The sequence below is a fragment of the Talpa europaea genome (assembly GCF_964194135.1).
Source record: "Talpa europaea genome assembly, chromosome: X".
Lineage (NCBI taxonomy): Eukaryota > Metazoa > Chordata > Mammalia > Eulipotyphla > Talpidae > Talpa > Talpa europaea.
In genome coordinates this window covers 30,262,584-30,277,648 of record NC_140081.1, presented here as the reverse complement: position 1 = coordinate 30,277,648, position 15,065 = coordinate 30,262,584, and the positions used below count along the sequence as shown (strand labels likewise).

The 15,065-nt window shown below is 41.4% G+C and overlaps 1 pseudogene across 1 annotated transcript; it reads left to right on the top strand.

The window, feature by feature from the left end:
- Positions 1-5,094: 5,094 nt before the first annotated feature.
- LOC311187502 (large ribosomal subunit protein uL5-like) lies at positions 5,095-7,981 on the top strand (annotated as a pseudogene). Its single transcript has 2 exons — positions 5,095-5,610; positions 7,974-7,981. The product of its transcript is annotated as a large ribosomal subunit protein uL5-like (transcript).
- Positions 7,982-15,065: the final 7,084 nt, after the last annotated feature.

Sequence of the window (15,065 nt, the reverse complement as noted above, 5' to 3'; positions counted from 1 at the left end):
GGGAATCAAACTCGTGCTGCAGTGGCTGCCGACAGCTTCATAGGTTGCATCTTAACCCCTTGTGCCACCAGGGAGGCCCTAGAGTATACAATTTAGTAGTTTTTAGTATACTCACAAAGTTGTGCAATCACTGCCACCATTTAATTTAAGAACATTTTTACCACCCCTCAAAGAAATTCCATATCCAGTCAGTAGCCATTTCCCCATTCCCTTGTTCCCCAGTCCCTGAAAACCACTGATCTACTTTCTGTCCCTATGGGTTTGTCCCTTCTGAATACATAATATAACTGGAATTATACGATGTGTGGCCTTTTATGCCTGGCTCCTTTAACTTAGCATGTTTTCAAGGTTCATTTATGTTATAACATTAACTGGCACTTTATTATTTTTATGATCGAATAACATTCTGTTGTAGGGGTTTACCACATTTTCTTTATCCATTCATTGTTTGGGTTGTTTCCACTTTTTGACTATTTGGAAAAAAACTACCGCAGACATTTGTGTTCAAGTTTGTGTGTGCACACATGTATGTTTTCAATTCTCTTGGTCATATATGTAGGTGTGGAGTTACTAGGTCATATGAAAAGTCTATGTTGAATTTTTGAGGAACTGACAGACTGCTTTCTGCTCAACCCCCAGAATTGAGGACTCCAATTTTCCCTGTTCTTTCCAGCACTTTTGTCTTTTTTTAAATTATAGTTAGCAGGTGACTGCTAGTTTTTCCAGCTTCTGTGATTGTGATATTGTTGGTTTTCAAGGCTACCATGAAATGTGGGGAGAGGCAGATGGGATTAGCACAAGTATAAAATGTCATAATACTTGCTGTTCTTACCAAGATTCAGCCACATTTCTTGAATAAACATTCCTAAGATTGTTTAAGCCTTTAATTAATTTCCAGAGTCCTGAAAAAGTTTTGATTCTGATAGTTTTTTTTTTTAATTCTGATAGTTTTTTTTTTTAAATAGAGGCATGTTTTATTTATTTTATTTGTTTGTTTGTTTATTTATACATGCACTGGGTACAGTCAGAAGTGTGGGAGGGTGAGAGAATTCACCAGAGTCAGAGCGGGGAGCAGAGCAGGCAGAAGGACCGAGGTACACTGCTGAGGGGAGCAGCGGGCGGCAGGAGAGGTCTGCGCGCCATGCGGGACCCTCCTCCAGTGGCCGGGGAGCAGCTGGGGATCGAACCGGCGCTGCAGAGGCTGCAGGCAGCTTCGCAACCCAGCGCTCAACCGCTGAGCCACCGGGGAGGCCCCTTAATTCTGATAGTTTTTGAAGGCTTCTCCTTGCTTTTATGAAGAGTAAATTTTTAGGGGTCCTTATTCCACCTTTCCAGAAGTTGAGGTTGAGTTGCCTCATCTATCTTCAAAAACAAGGAAGGAAGGAAGGAGGGAGGGAAGGAAGAAAGATAAGCCCCCTAATATTTACAAAAAAGGAAATCCTAATTTTTCTTTACCTCCCTGTGCCCAGACTTGGTGCCTCTCAGAAATAAAGGCTAGTCTCAGACATTTTCCTTAAGCCTGGGACTGCGAGTGAGAGAGCGTAAGGTAGGGTGCTAATCTCTAGGAGTCCATCTTTTACTGAGCTGCAATCTTTTTTTGAAGCTACCTTATGTCATGATCAATCAGTTATATCTTTTTTCCTCCCAAAGGTTTATTTTTATTTATTTATGCATACAAGAACTGGGTATAGGCCAGAAGTGTGGGGGGTGAGAAGATTCACTAGAGACAGAGTGGGGAGCAGAACAGGCTGATCTACTGAAATACACTGCTGAGGGGAGCAGTGGGTGAGACAGGAGAGATCTGCTGTGCCAAGTGGGTAGCTCCCTGGCTGGAGATCAAACTTGTGCTGCAATGCAGTGGCTGGCAATACTTTGATAGCTCTGAGACTTTAACCCCTGCACCATCATGGAGGCCCCAGTTACATCTTTTATGACAATTTTCAATCATTATTCTTTTGTGACACAAATTACTATAAAATTCCTATCTGTCAATCTGTCCATCTGTCCATCCGCCTGTCCATCTACCCATCAATCCATCCATCCATCCATATTGTACTCCCATGAATGTAATGTGCTCAGGGTAATGAAAATCTACTTTACGTTACACTGGCTCTCCCAATCAGAAAAGTTTTTCAGAAAAAAAAAATTAGTAGGTGTCTTAGTTTGGCTTACCCTAATAGTAGACCCTGAGACAAGGATTAGAGTGCTAACAACTAATTTGGGAGGTAATCCCAGAAAGTGCTGTTCAGAGATTGGGGATAGAAGACAGAAAAGGGATGGAAGCCAATCAAGGCAAGTTACCACAGTGGACAACTGGGGGGCAATCCTACCGGGAAACTGTAGGAGTCGCTGTAGAAGATACACCTCGGGGTTATCTGAACCAAGGGGATAAGAAGCTGAGGTATTTAACTACTAACTCTTACCCAACATGGGCTAAATGAGGGTTGCTTGGGGGACATTAACTCTTCAGCACTTCTGTTTGCCATGCACAAGGTCCTGAATATTTGGGTAATCAGCTCTCAGAGAGTCACAAGATATTCACAGTAAGCAACCTTTAGTGTATAGAGAGGAGCACCCAGAAGATTTGGGCAGGACACTAACAGTGTCTGCTTCAGTGCTAATGACGTTATTATTGGGATAACTTTGGATTTTGTATAATAAGAAGTGAATAATACATTTTAATCTTTAACTCTTATCAGTAACATAATTTATGATACATCTCAAAGGCCAAGATAAAGCATACTACTTTATAATAAGCATTTTTAAAAGATTTATTTTATATATACAAGAACCAAGGTACAGGCCAGACTTGCGGGAGGTTGAAAGGATTCACCAGAGACATAGCGGGGAACAGAGCAGGCAGACTGACGAAATACACTGCTGAGAGGAGGAGCGGGTGAGACAGGAGAGGTCTGCCTCACCATGTGGGTTGTTCCGAGGCCGGTGGGGATCGAGCCGGCACTGCAGAGGCTGCAGGCAGCTTCACAGTGCTGCGCTCAACCACCAGGGAGGCCCTATAATAAGCATTTTTCCCCAAATAGACCAAACACATTGAATGAGGGAGTTTGTTGATAGCCACATCTCACTAGTAATTATAACAACTATAACAAGGATGTTGTTGGTCAACGGGCATTATAATAATTGATGAGAATTATAGTCATTTGTAAGTGTCTTTCCAATATCTTCCAATATCTAGTCCAATATCTTCACAGACCTTTTCCAGAAATTTTATAGGCCTTTCGGGTGGAACACAGTGGCATCTCTTGCTGTTCACACATAGCATGGCCAGTCAGATATCTTCCTGAGAGCCTCCCCTGATAATTTCCTTGATCTCAGCTTGGGCAGCTGTTCTCAGCTCCTGAAGCTCTTGTGTAGGTGTGGCAATGCCTCTTCAGAATAGGACTGGCAAACTTGCAGAATCCCAGCATAATGAGGACAGGCAGGAGAGCTTTGGGCCTTCTTCATATACTTGAGATTCTCCTCATGGCTCAAATACTCAGCCCCTTGATATGCAAGCATGCCTGATACCCTCTAAACCACTCTGCCACTCTTCAACCCTAATCCCAGGGAACTCTGACAACCAAATATCATCAATGCCTAGTGTAAACCCAAGATTCAGGGGTCAACATATTTGCTGCATTCCAACAAGGAATGCTTCTATCACCAACTTAGATCTCCATAGGTATTCCTCATAAGGGAAAAACATGCTCACCTGCTTTTAGTAACTTGCTATTGCTTTCTTACATGTGCCTCCCCTCTCTAATAGATTCATGCATGACTCCTATTGTTATTTCTTTGCTGTTTATGCTGATGCTCTTGTTGGATCTTCTTTCACTCTTGCAAACTTCACATGAACTTTTAGTACTAATTTCCCCCTGTTATTTGTGACAACACACTTAGCTATCCTTCAAGAACATGAAGGATGTGAGAAATTTAAACTGAATATTTCACTTTTGGTTCACACATCTTTATCAATTTTTGGTGGAAATCTGGAAATTTGGGCCTATTAAAACGGGCTTAGGAGAAACCAATTTAACCTTGGGTGGTCCATAGTCTCAAAAATCAATATCTATCACATCTAATGTAGCTAGTGGGGCACAGCACTGATAATTTGTGTGGTGGGAAATTCTGCAATTCCTGTGAGCAGAAGCTGCAATTCCTTTTTTAAGAAAATATTTATTTATTTATGCATACAAGAACTGGGGTATAGGCCAGAGGTGGTGGTGGTGGTGGTGGGCGGGGGATGAAAGGATTCACCAGAGACAGAGTGGGGAGCAGAACAGGCAGACTGACTGAAATACACTGCTGAGGGGAGCAGCAGGTGAGACAGAAGAGGTCCACTGCACCATGTGTGTAGCTCCTTGGCCGGCCAGGATTGAACTCATGCTGTAGAGGCTGCGGACAGCTTTACAGTGCTGTGCTTAACCCCTTGGGCCACCAGGGAGGCCCAGATGCTGCAATTCCTATGGTTAGAGGTGACTTAGGCTCCATCCACGATCCTAAGCATGGCAAGACTTAGGCAAGATATGAAAGTTTTCACCAAGAGAACTAGTGTAAAAGCATGAATTTACAAGTCAACAGGTTGAGTTTGAATCCTAGCTCTAGCCTGTAATCGTCCTGGTGCTTCAGGGATGGTTAACCTCAGTTTCTACATCTATAAAATGAGAACAGCAGTTGTATTTACTATTATTCTTTGGGAAAGGTTACATGGCACTTAGTATACAGTAAATGCTCAAAAAATGTCAACTGTGAGGCAGATGGGTCGCCTCTCTCTGTTGAGTTTTATAAGGGTCAGTCAAGGAAAGAGAGGTGGAAACTTTGATATTTGCTGGGTTACCACAGCAGAGCCTAGGAACACTTTGGTGTGGGAGAAACAGAGGCATCTAGGCACCACCAAGCAATGAGCTGGACATCTAATTCACCCACTACAGTGGGCAAGATTACTCAGAAAGTAATTAGAGCTGAGGTTGTCTATGAAAGAAAAAGAAAAGAAAACACACACACAGGGATGGCTGATTGTCTCTGCTGGAATGGCAGGGGCTACACAAAAAGACTTTTCTTCTTACTCTTCTCCACCATGGTGCAGGACAAGGCGAAAAGGAGAACCCTATGTGGGAACTTTGCATCTGCAAGGTATGTCTCAACATCTGTGTGGAGAAAGGGGGAGACAGACCAAGCTGGGCAGCCAAGGTGCTGGGGCAGCTCATGGGTTAGACCCTTGTGTTCTCCAGAGCTAGATACCCAGTCGGGTCCTTTGGCATCAGGAGAAACGCAGTCTGTGGAGCCATGTCTAAAGAAATTCTGGAGAAAGATATAGTGGTATAAGATCATGAGTCATACACACACAAAAACTTAGATACTGGAAACTTTGGCTTTGGGATCCAGAAACGCGTGGATCTGGGAATCAAATACGACCCAAGCATTGGTATTTACAGCCTGGACTTCTACGTGGTGCTGGGCAGGCATCGCAGACAAGAAATACAAGACAGGCTGCACTGGGGCCAAACAGACTCAGCAAAGAGCAGGCCATGCTCTGGTTCCAGCAGAAGTATGATGTTCATGCTTCCTGGCATATAAGTTCCCATTTCTATCCAAAGAGACCAATAAAATGTAAAAAACAAAAACAAAAGCAAACAAAAACAAATGAGAAAGACTTTTAAGTTTTGCTTCTTTTTGAATAACTATATAACACATTTTCACATACCTTTCCTGATCTGGGTAATGGCCTGTATATTCTGAGTTTATCTAATCATAAAATTATAGAATTTAGACAGAAGACATCCAGGGCTACATGTGTTTTGGCATCAATCTGGAAGCTTACTTTCTTTATTACTTATGGGCAACCTGAGTAAATTCTAGTCCAATTTAGAAAATCTATTTTATTGTGTGTAATACGGAGATAACAACAGTGCTGACCTCATAAAATTAAGTGAGGATTAAATGAGAAGCTCCATGGCACAGAGTAAGTGCTCAGCGCTGTTATTTACAAGCACTACCTGTCCTCAGATGCTCTAAGTGCTTTCTCAAATCTTGAGAAATATGCTTCCTCTAATGTTCCCCTGTTACTATATAGAATAAGTGTGAGCCATCAGATATTTGGAAATGATTCATATGTTCTCTTTCTCATGCAGAATAGTTCCAATTCGCTCCTATTTCCAATGTGATCTGGCAAGATGCAGTTCTTCCTTAAAGGGGGCTACCCATCCAGCAGGGTGCCATGATGCTGGCATATTTCATGTCTTGGGTAGAAATGCATCACTTTCCTCTAAGAGTGTATTGATCTTGCTGTCAAAGAAAACCCTTTAGTTTTTTTAAAAAATAGATTTTATTTTTCAGAACAGTTTTAGATTCACAGCAAAACTGAGTGGAAGGTACAGCTATTTCCCATATACCCATACCCACATTCATGCACGGCCTCTTGCATTATCAACACCCCCCACCAGAATGGTACATTTGTTACAATCGATGAACCCACAATGAGCATCATCATCATCCATAGTCCATAGTTTACGTTGGGGTTCACTCTTGGTGTGGTACATTATATGGACTTGGACAAATATATAATAACATGTCCCCATAATTACAGTATATACCAAATATATTAAGATTTATTTTTATTTATTTATGCATATAAGAACTGGGGTGTAGGCCAGAGGGGCAGAGGGTGAGAAGATTCACCAGAGATAAGGTGAGGAGCAGAACAGGTGGATCTACTGAAATACACTGCAGAGGGGAGCAGCGGGTGAGACAGGAGAGATCTGCTGCGCCATGTGGGTCAGCTCCCTGGTTGGGGATTGAACTCATGCTGCAGTGGCTGGTGATAGCTTGATAGAGCTGAGACTTTAACCCCTGTGCCACCAGGGAGGCCCACATACAGAATAGTTTACCTCCCTAAAAATCCTCTGTGCTTTGCTTCCCACTCCCAATCCCTGGAAACCACTGGTATCTTTATTGTATCCAGAGTTTTGCCTTTTCTGGAATGTAATATAGGTGCAAATATACAATATGCAGTCTTTTTAGATTGGCTTCTTTCGCTTAGTATATGCATTTATGTTTCCATTGTGTCTTTTCATTGCTTGATAGCTCATTTATTTTTAGTCATTTATAAATTTTTTAAAAGATTTATTTATTTATATATACAAGAACCAGGGCACAGGCCAGAGGTGTGGAGGGTGAGAGGATTCACTAGAGACAGAGTGGGGAACAGAACAGGCAGACTGACTGAAATACACTGCTGAGGGGAGCAGCGGACGAGTCAGGAGAGGTCTGCTGTGCCATGTGGATATCTCTCTGGCCGGGGATCGAACTTGTGCTGCAGTGGCTTGGATAGTTTCATAGGTTGTGTCTTAACCCCTTGTGTCTTAACCCCATTTTTAAAATTTTTTATAAAAATATTTTATTTATGCATAGAAGAAGACGTGCAGGTGGTGAAAGGATTCACCAGAGACAGAGTGGGGAGCACAACAGGCAGATTTACTGAAATACACTGCTAAAAGGAGCAGTGGGTGAGACAGGAGAGGTCTGCTGTGCCATGTGGGTTAGCTCCCTGGCTGGGGATCGAACTCAGGGCATATTGGTGATATCTCTGAGATTTTACCCCTAGGCCACCAGGGAGGCCCTCATTTCTTTTTAAAGTTGAATAATATTCCATCGTCTGGATTTTCCACAATTTATTTACCTACTAAAGAACTTTTGGTTGCTTTGGAATTTTGGCAAATATCAATGAAGCTGCTCTAAACATCCATGTTCAAGTTTTTATGTAGACATTAGTTTTCAGATACTTTGGACAAATGCCAAAAAGTGTGATTGCCATATCATACAGTAAGTCCGTTTAGTTTTGTAAGAAACTGCTAAAAGTCTACCAAAGGGGTTGTATTTTACATTCCCATTAGCAATGAATGAGAATTTCTGATGTTCTACATTCTTGCCAGCATTAGGTGTTGTCTGTGTTATGATTTTGGTCTTTCTAATAGGGGTGTAGTGGTAGCACACTTGTTTTAACTTGCATTGCGCTGGTGACATATGATGTCTGGTACCCTTTCATGTTTATTTGACACGTGTATATCTTCTTTGATGAGATATCCATTAAAGATTTTTGACCCATTTTTTAATTGAGGTAATTGTGTGGTTATTGTTGATTTCTAAGAGTTTTTTTTTGTATATTTCAGTTAAAAGTATTTTATGTGATATGCATTTTGCAAATATTTTTGCCAGTCTGTGGTTTAGCTTTCCATTCTCTTGACAGAGTTGTTTTTTTTTTTTTTTTTTTGGGAACAAAAAATTTTAATTTTAACAAAGTCCAGCTGATAAATTATTACTTTCAAGGATCATGACTTAGGTGTTGGTTCTAAGCCATCTAGATATTTTCACTATGTTATCTTCTAGGAATTTTATAGTTTTGCAATTACACTTATTTTTTAAAATTAATTTATTGAATATTTTTAATTGAGGTAATATTAGGATATCCCCACTAGGTATTGCCACAGTATTGCACCCACCACAAAATCACCCATAATCCTTTAGCTCAGTGTGTTGTGCTTCCTTCCCTCTTTGTTCTTACCCCTCCCATTCTCTCTTCCCTCTGCATGTGTTAGTTCTATAGTCAGCTTTCAAAGGTTGGATTTTAAGCTTGTCTTTATCTGACCCTCAAAGGGTGGATTTTAAGCTTGTCTTCATCTGATCCTCTATATTCCACATATTAGTGACACCGACTGGTATGTCTCTTTCTCCTTCTGACTTTGCAATTACATTTAAGATGGTGAACCATTTTGAGCGAATTTTTGTGAATGATACAAAGTCTGTGTTTAGATTTATTTTTTAAAGATTTATTTATTTATGCATACAAGAACTGGGGTAGAGGTCAGAGGTGGTGGTGGTGAGACCCACCAGAGGCAGAGTGGGGAACAGAACAGGCAGATCCACTGAAATACACTGCTGAGGGGAGCAGCAGGCGAAACAGGAGAGGTCTGCTGCGCCATATGGGCTAGCTCCCTGGCCTGGGATCCAACTTGTGTTGCAGTGGCTGTGGAGAGCTTGATAGTGCTGAGATTTAACCCCTTGTACCACCAGGGAGGCCCTCTACATATTTTAGATTCATACCTGGTTTTGTTCTATAGCATTTCATTTAAAATTGTAGTTTCTAAGAACATACCAACAACATTAAGTGAGGATTTACTATATATCCTTTTAGATGTGTTGAATCCCATTTATATATTAATCAGGTTATCTCACAAAAAAGACATTAAATTAACTTGGCAAAACTTTTTTTTTTAAGATGTATTTATTTATGCATACAAGAACTGGGGTACAGGCCAGAGGTATGGGGGGGGGGCGTGAGAGGATTCACCAGAGACAGAGTGGGGAGCAGAACAGGTGGATCTACTGAAATACACTGCTGAGGGGAGCAGAGGGGGAGACAGGAGAGGTCTGCTATGCCATGTGGGTTAGCTCCCTGGGCGGGGATCGAAGTTGTGCTGCAGTAGTTGCTAATAGCTTCATAGTGCTGACGCTTAACCCCTTGTGCCACTGTGGAGGCCCAGACAAGACATTTTTAATGAATGTATATTGAGTCTTATGCAAAAACACTTTTTTTACTGATAACTTATTTAAATAATCACACTGTGAAGTTATAATATTCTCTCAAATGCATGTATCACAATTAATCAACTAATCCCTATGTTGAACATTTAGGCTGCTTTAAATTTGTCATGGTTTTAAATATCACCGTGATGGATATCATTTATATAAACCCATGACTGAATCTCTGTTTCTTTAGGAGACACTGCTTAAAGGATGATTTGTTGTGTTAATGGAAATTAATGTTTTAAGGGTAGAATGACTGTATCATATCATGTTCTCATCAGCAGAGAATGAGAATGTTCATTAAGATGTACCTTAGCTGGTTTATTTTTAATCACTAATGTGACATTTTGCTGATTTTATAAATAAGCTATTTTATTCTATTACTTTAATCAGCAATTTACATATCTATTGAGGTTGGAAATTTAATATATTTTCATGTCTTTTGGCCATTGTCTTATTTAGGTTTTGGTAATTTTCAGTTTCATATATATTTACATATGTAAATTAATGTGCATAGGGAAATCTGGAATATTTAGGCTATGATTAAGATGGCATTTCATACTGAGGAAAATAATAGACTGCATAATAAGTTGTTGTTAAAGATGGATGTTTGTTTGAGACAAAAGTTAGATCTGTACCTTACCCCATGCACACAAATAATTTCCAGATAAAATACAGAACTAACACACAAAAAGAGAAGTATAAAAGAATTAGATATGAAAATATTTTTCATATTTGGAATGGAGAAGGTTTTTTAAGACATGAAATTGATTTTCTGAATTCACTAAAGTAAAAGACCAGGTAAGTACATGAAACTCCCGAACGCTGTATGGTGAGGACACATAGGCAAGGATAAAAAGTTAGTGACTGACTGAGACAAAATATTGCAAGGTGAGAAACAGGCAAATGATTAAGATATAGAATTTATAAAGTGCCCTACTTTAATAAGAAAAGAGAAATAATCCAATAGAAACTGAATGGCTACCACAAATAAAAAGATAGTGAAAAACATTAACCTTTGGAGGGTTATGATCTATGGTCAACCCTTGGAGGCTGACGATAGATCTGAAGCATCCAGAGGGGGAGGGATGGGGGCGAGTATAGTGGACGATGGTGGAAGACTAGGGGTGCTTGTGTGGTGGGGGAACTACAGTGACAACACCTGAGAGGAGAAATCCTATACTGACAAAATATTAACAAGGATGTAAAACAATGGTACTTTATATAATAATAATAATAATAATAATAGTGATAATAATAATAATAATAACAATATAATGAAAGATAGTCAACCACGCTAATAGCCCAGGTTATGATAGCCCAGCTCTAACTGCTTTCCCATTACCTGCATGAAAAGTTCAAATTCCCTGTTTCTTTCCTTGATTTGAGCCCTGTTTCCCTTTCTGGACTCATGCTGGTCCCTTTGTCCACGCCCTCAAAATTCACACTCTAGTCACAAGGATCTCCTCAGGATGTCCAGCACAACTTTTGCTTATTCTGACCTAACTGCCCTCCCTGTCTGGAATACCATGTTGCCCACCTGTTGAGCATTTTGCTTTTATATCAAGACAATTTTCATTTCATCTATAAAAACTTTTCCGGCCCTCTGCCACTGCTCTTTGTAGAAGCACTTGGCAAAATCCTCATCGTCTCTGCACCCCTAATGTCTAGTATTTTATACATGTGTATAAATGTGGAGCACAGCATGCATAGTCAAGGCTGACTACATTGAATGTACTGATATCTTCTCCTCTTAGAGACTAAGTCAATGAAATGTAGAATTTATCTTGATAGCTACATAGAGGAAGATTAAAACCCATTTCCTCTTGAATCCTAGATTATTAAGCTTATTTAACTTACTTTATTTAAAAAACTCAATTTCCAACAAAAAACCTATTTATAAAAAAATGCAGAGTGAAAATTAGGAAAGCGTATTTAATCTCATCCATATACCTAGGAGGAGTAACAGAAGAGTAAAGTTACCAAAGTTAGGAAAGAACAGACTTTTAAAAAAAAAAAGATTTATTTTTATTTATTTATGCATACAAGAACTGGGGTGTAGCCCAAACTGCAGGGGGTGGGGTGGGGGATTTTGAGGATTCACCAGAGACAGAGTGGGGAGCAGAACAGGCAGATCTACTGAAATACACTGCTGAGGGAAGGAGCAGGTGAGACAGGAGAGGTCTGCTGTGCCATGTGGGTAGCTCTCTGGCTGGGGATCACACTCATGCTGCAGTGGCTGCTGATAGCTTGATAGTGCTGAGACTTAATCCCTTGCACCACCAGGGAGGCCCTAAGGACAGACTTTTAGAACCTAGGCAGTAGATAACTTTTTAATTTTTTTTTTAAAATTTATTTATGCGTACAAGAGCTGGGTACAGGCCAGAGATGTGGGAGGGTGAGAGGATTCATCAGAGATAGAGTGGGGAGTAGAACAGGCAGACTGACTGAAACACACTGCTGAAGGCAGCAGTGGGCGAGACAGGAGAGGTCTGCTGTGCCATGTGGGTAGCTCCCTGGTGGGCCGGGGATTGAACTCCTGCTGCAGAGGCTGTGGATTGCTTCATTGTGTGGTGCTTAATCCCTTGTACCACCAGGGAGGCCCTACATCAAATGACCCCAAGTTCAGTGCAAATGAGGACCAAAAATGGTGCAATTAGAAGGTCCCTATTGATCGCAATTTGAATGGAATGATGGAGGACAATGCAATAGGACAGAGATAATGAGAAGAAATGAAGACAGTGAGTGGGAATAATTCTTCGGAGCAACATACCATGTTCTGTGATTCTCAAACATTGGGCCCAAAGCACAGGGTGACTACTTTGAGTTGCGCAAGGCTTGCTTTTAGGAAGTTAAATGAAAGTACGAACGTTTTTGTCTTGCTCATGGTAAATCCATACTACCTACTTAGCATAGCACCTGGCACATTATATGTGTTCAAAAATTCTTTCCTGACTGCTGAAATCACAGCATAGACAAAGGGGGGGAGGAGAAATAAAGACTCCTTAGGTTAGTAGCTCAAGATCACTGTGACTGACATAATTTGGGAGCCTCTGAGTGAAAATGTCCCCCAGTAACCAGGTCTGAGCTGTCTTTGCCTTGTTTTTTGTGTCGGCCAGTATCCATTACCTTGACTAAAGGGAGGCGAGGCAGGGTGCCTGGTGCATGATTCATGGGTGATACATCAGGAATGTATGAACATTTTCCTCAGGATCTTCTTACCAAGCTCTGGGCAGAGAAGATTCCCTTTCCTTTCCAGGACTGGAGACTTTGTGTCCAGAACTGCCAGAGGCCATGTTCCCCAGCTAAGAAATAAAGTCCATCTACAGCAGGATAGACTTACTTAATAAGCAGAGGGTAGGTCCTAAAGACTTTAAGCTCCTGGAACTGTTTCCCTGAGGCCAGACCACCCATAGTTAGGTTCCCTGAGTCACTAAGTACTTCTCCCCTGCTCTATTTTCCCCTGAGTTCATTTTAATTGGGTTTCTGGCACCTGCATCTGAAAAAGTTGGGGAGAGACAGGGCTGTGATTAGAAGCCCAAACGTATCCACCCCAGTGTTTATCTGCCTCTCATACCTGTTGCTCGTGACAGATCAAGATCACTCCCTGTTTCTGAATGGACAGATTTTGCTTGTTTTTGTAAATGAAATTTTATTGGAGCACAATAAAATTGTAATGTAATGAAGCTAGTCCCTTCATTCCATTTTGTCTAGGTTGCCTTTATGCTCCAACAATAGAGGTGAGTGTCTATGACCGAAACCACAGGACCAAAGCTTAAACTCTTTATTTGCTGGCCCTTTACAGAAACAGTTGGCTGGGTCCTGATTTAGAAGGTAACAGTGGAGGGAATGGTCCTGGACTGCAGATGCTTCATTCAAATTCCCTCTTCTTGCCTTTGCACTCAGGCTTCAGCTGCTCTGACTGTTGGCTGATAGCTACTGATGCCTTCTTCTCTAGCTGCCCTCTTCTTCAGGGAAAATTGTTCAGCAGTTTTCATGCCTTTTTGCCTACTCTAGACCTTGACCCAAACCAGACAGATGCAAGGGCATGATGGTACTCTAGATTTTCCCTTTGGAATTAGGCTGAGTAACTCCTGCCTAGAATTCCAGTGTCAGCCACTGTTTCCAGGAGCCTCACCAGAGAGCTTTTGCAGGTGTGGCCTGGTTTTGGAAGCACACTTTTTTTAAAAATTAGATTTATTTATTTACGCACACAAGAGGCGGGGTATAGGCCAGAGGTGCGGCAGTGTGGTAGTGAGAGGATTCATCAGAGACAGATTGGGGAGCAGAAGAAGCAGATTGACTGAAATACACTGCTGAGGGGAGCAGTGGGCGAGACAGGAGAGGTCTGCTGCGCCATGTGGATCACCTCCCTGGCTGGGGATCGAACATGTGCTGCAGTGGCTGTGGATAGCTTCATAGTGCTGCATCTTAACCCCTGTACCACCAGGGAGGCCCCAGAAGCACATTTTATGGAAACTGGCTGTGACCTTTGTAATGCTCCCAGATGGTTGAGTTGGACCAGGGAAATTACCCGGCACATCTGTTCTAAAGCGCTCTCTTTTTTTGCCCGTGTATTTCCCCATATTAAAGCCCTTTCTTGACCTAACATACTTCAAAATTAAATATGAAAAGAAAAAAAGCTATCTTTCTAGCATGAGAACCAGAACAAATGTTGAAAGAACATGGCATAGGGTTAGGGCTGCAGCAGTGACTTCTAGGAGCAGACCTAATATTTTGAATGAAGTCATTTATTAGCCAGGAAGTTGACCTTTCTCAGGTCCCATCCTTCCTCTTTACTTTTGACTTCTCCAGGCCTTATCCAAATCTTAAAGACTTTGGACTTCTTAATTACTTGATATTTGAATTCTGTGAATAATATATTTAGCCATTTCAGGGAGAGCATGCTGCCGAGTGATAAAAATGTATGAGTAAAGCTAAGTTTATCAGCATTTTATTCATAGCTTGGTGTTACCCATTTTTGTATTCACTGAGGCTGGCCCAGAGTAGCTGATGAATGCTTGCTTGGAATGAGTAAGCGTGTACCCTGCTGCTGGGCAGGAAAACGCAAGACTGTTGGGAGCCTCTTATGTTTGTAGCCTCTGGGAAAGGGTAAGAGATCAGACGAGCTCATTTCCTCATAGACACAGATGTTCCTCCACTCTGAACTTGAGGCTGGCTGGCGTATGAATTCCATGTTCAGGAGTGGCCAGTGCCTCAGGGTGGAGCAAGGGTGAGGGTGTGGCTGGGCAGAGTTCAAGAATGCATTGTTCCAGAAAATTTGTCCAAACAGTTTTTCTGTCTTCCCTTTCCTGGCTGCTGTAGTTTCAGTAATAGAAAACTTGCCCATGAGAGGTTAGCTTCAGCTGCTACTGCTGTGGTTGAAGGACTCTTGCAATATTTGGGGGCTCCTAGATAGATGAAAGCTCAGACTCAAACTCAGTTCTCATCAAGTGGCTGAAGGAGTGGGTCATGCCTCTAAA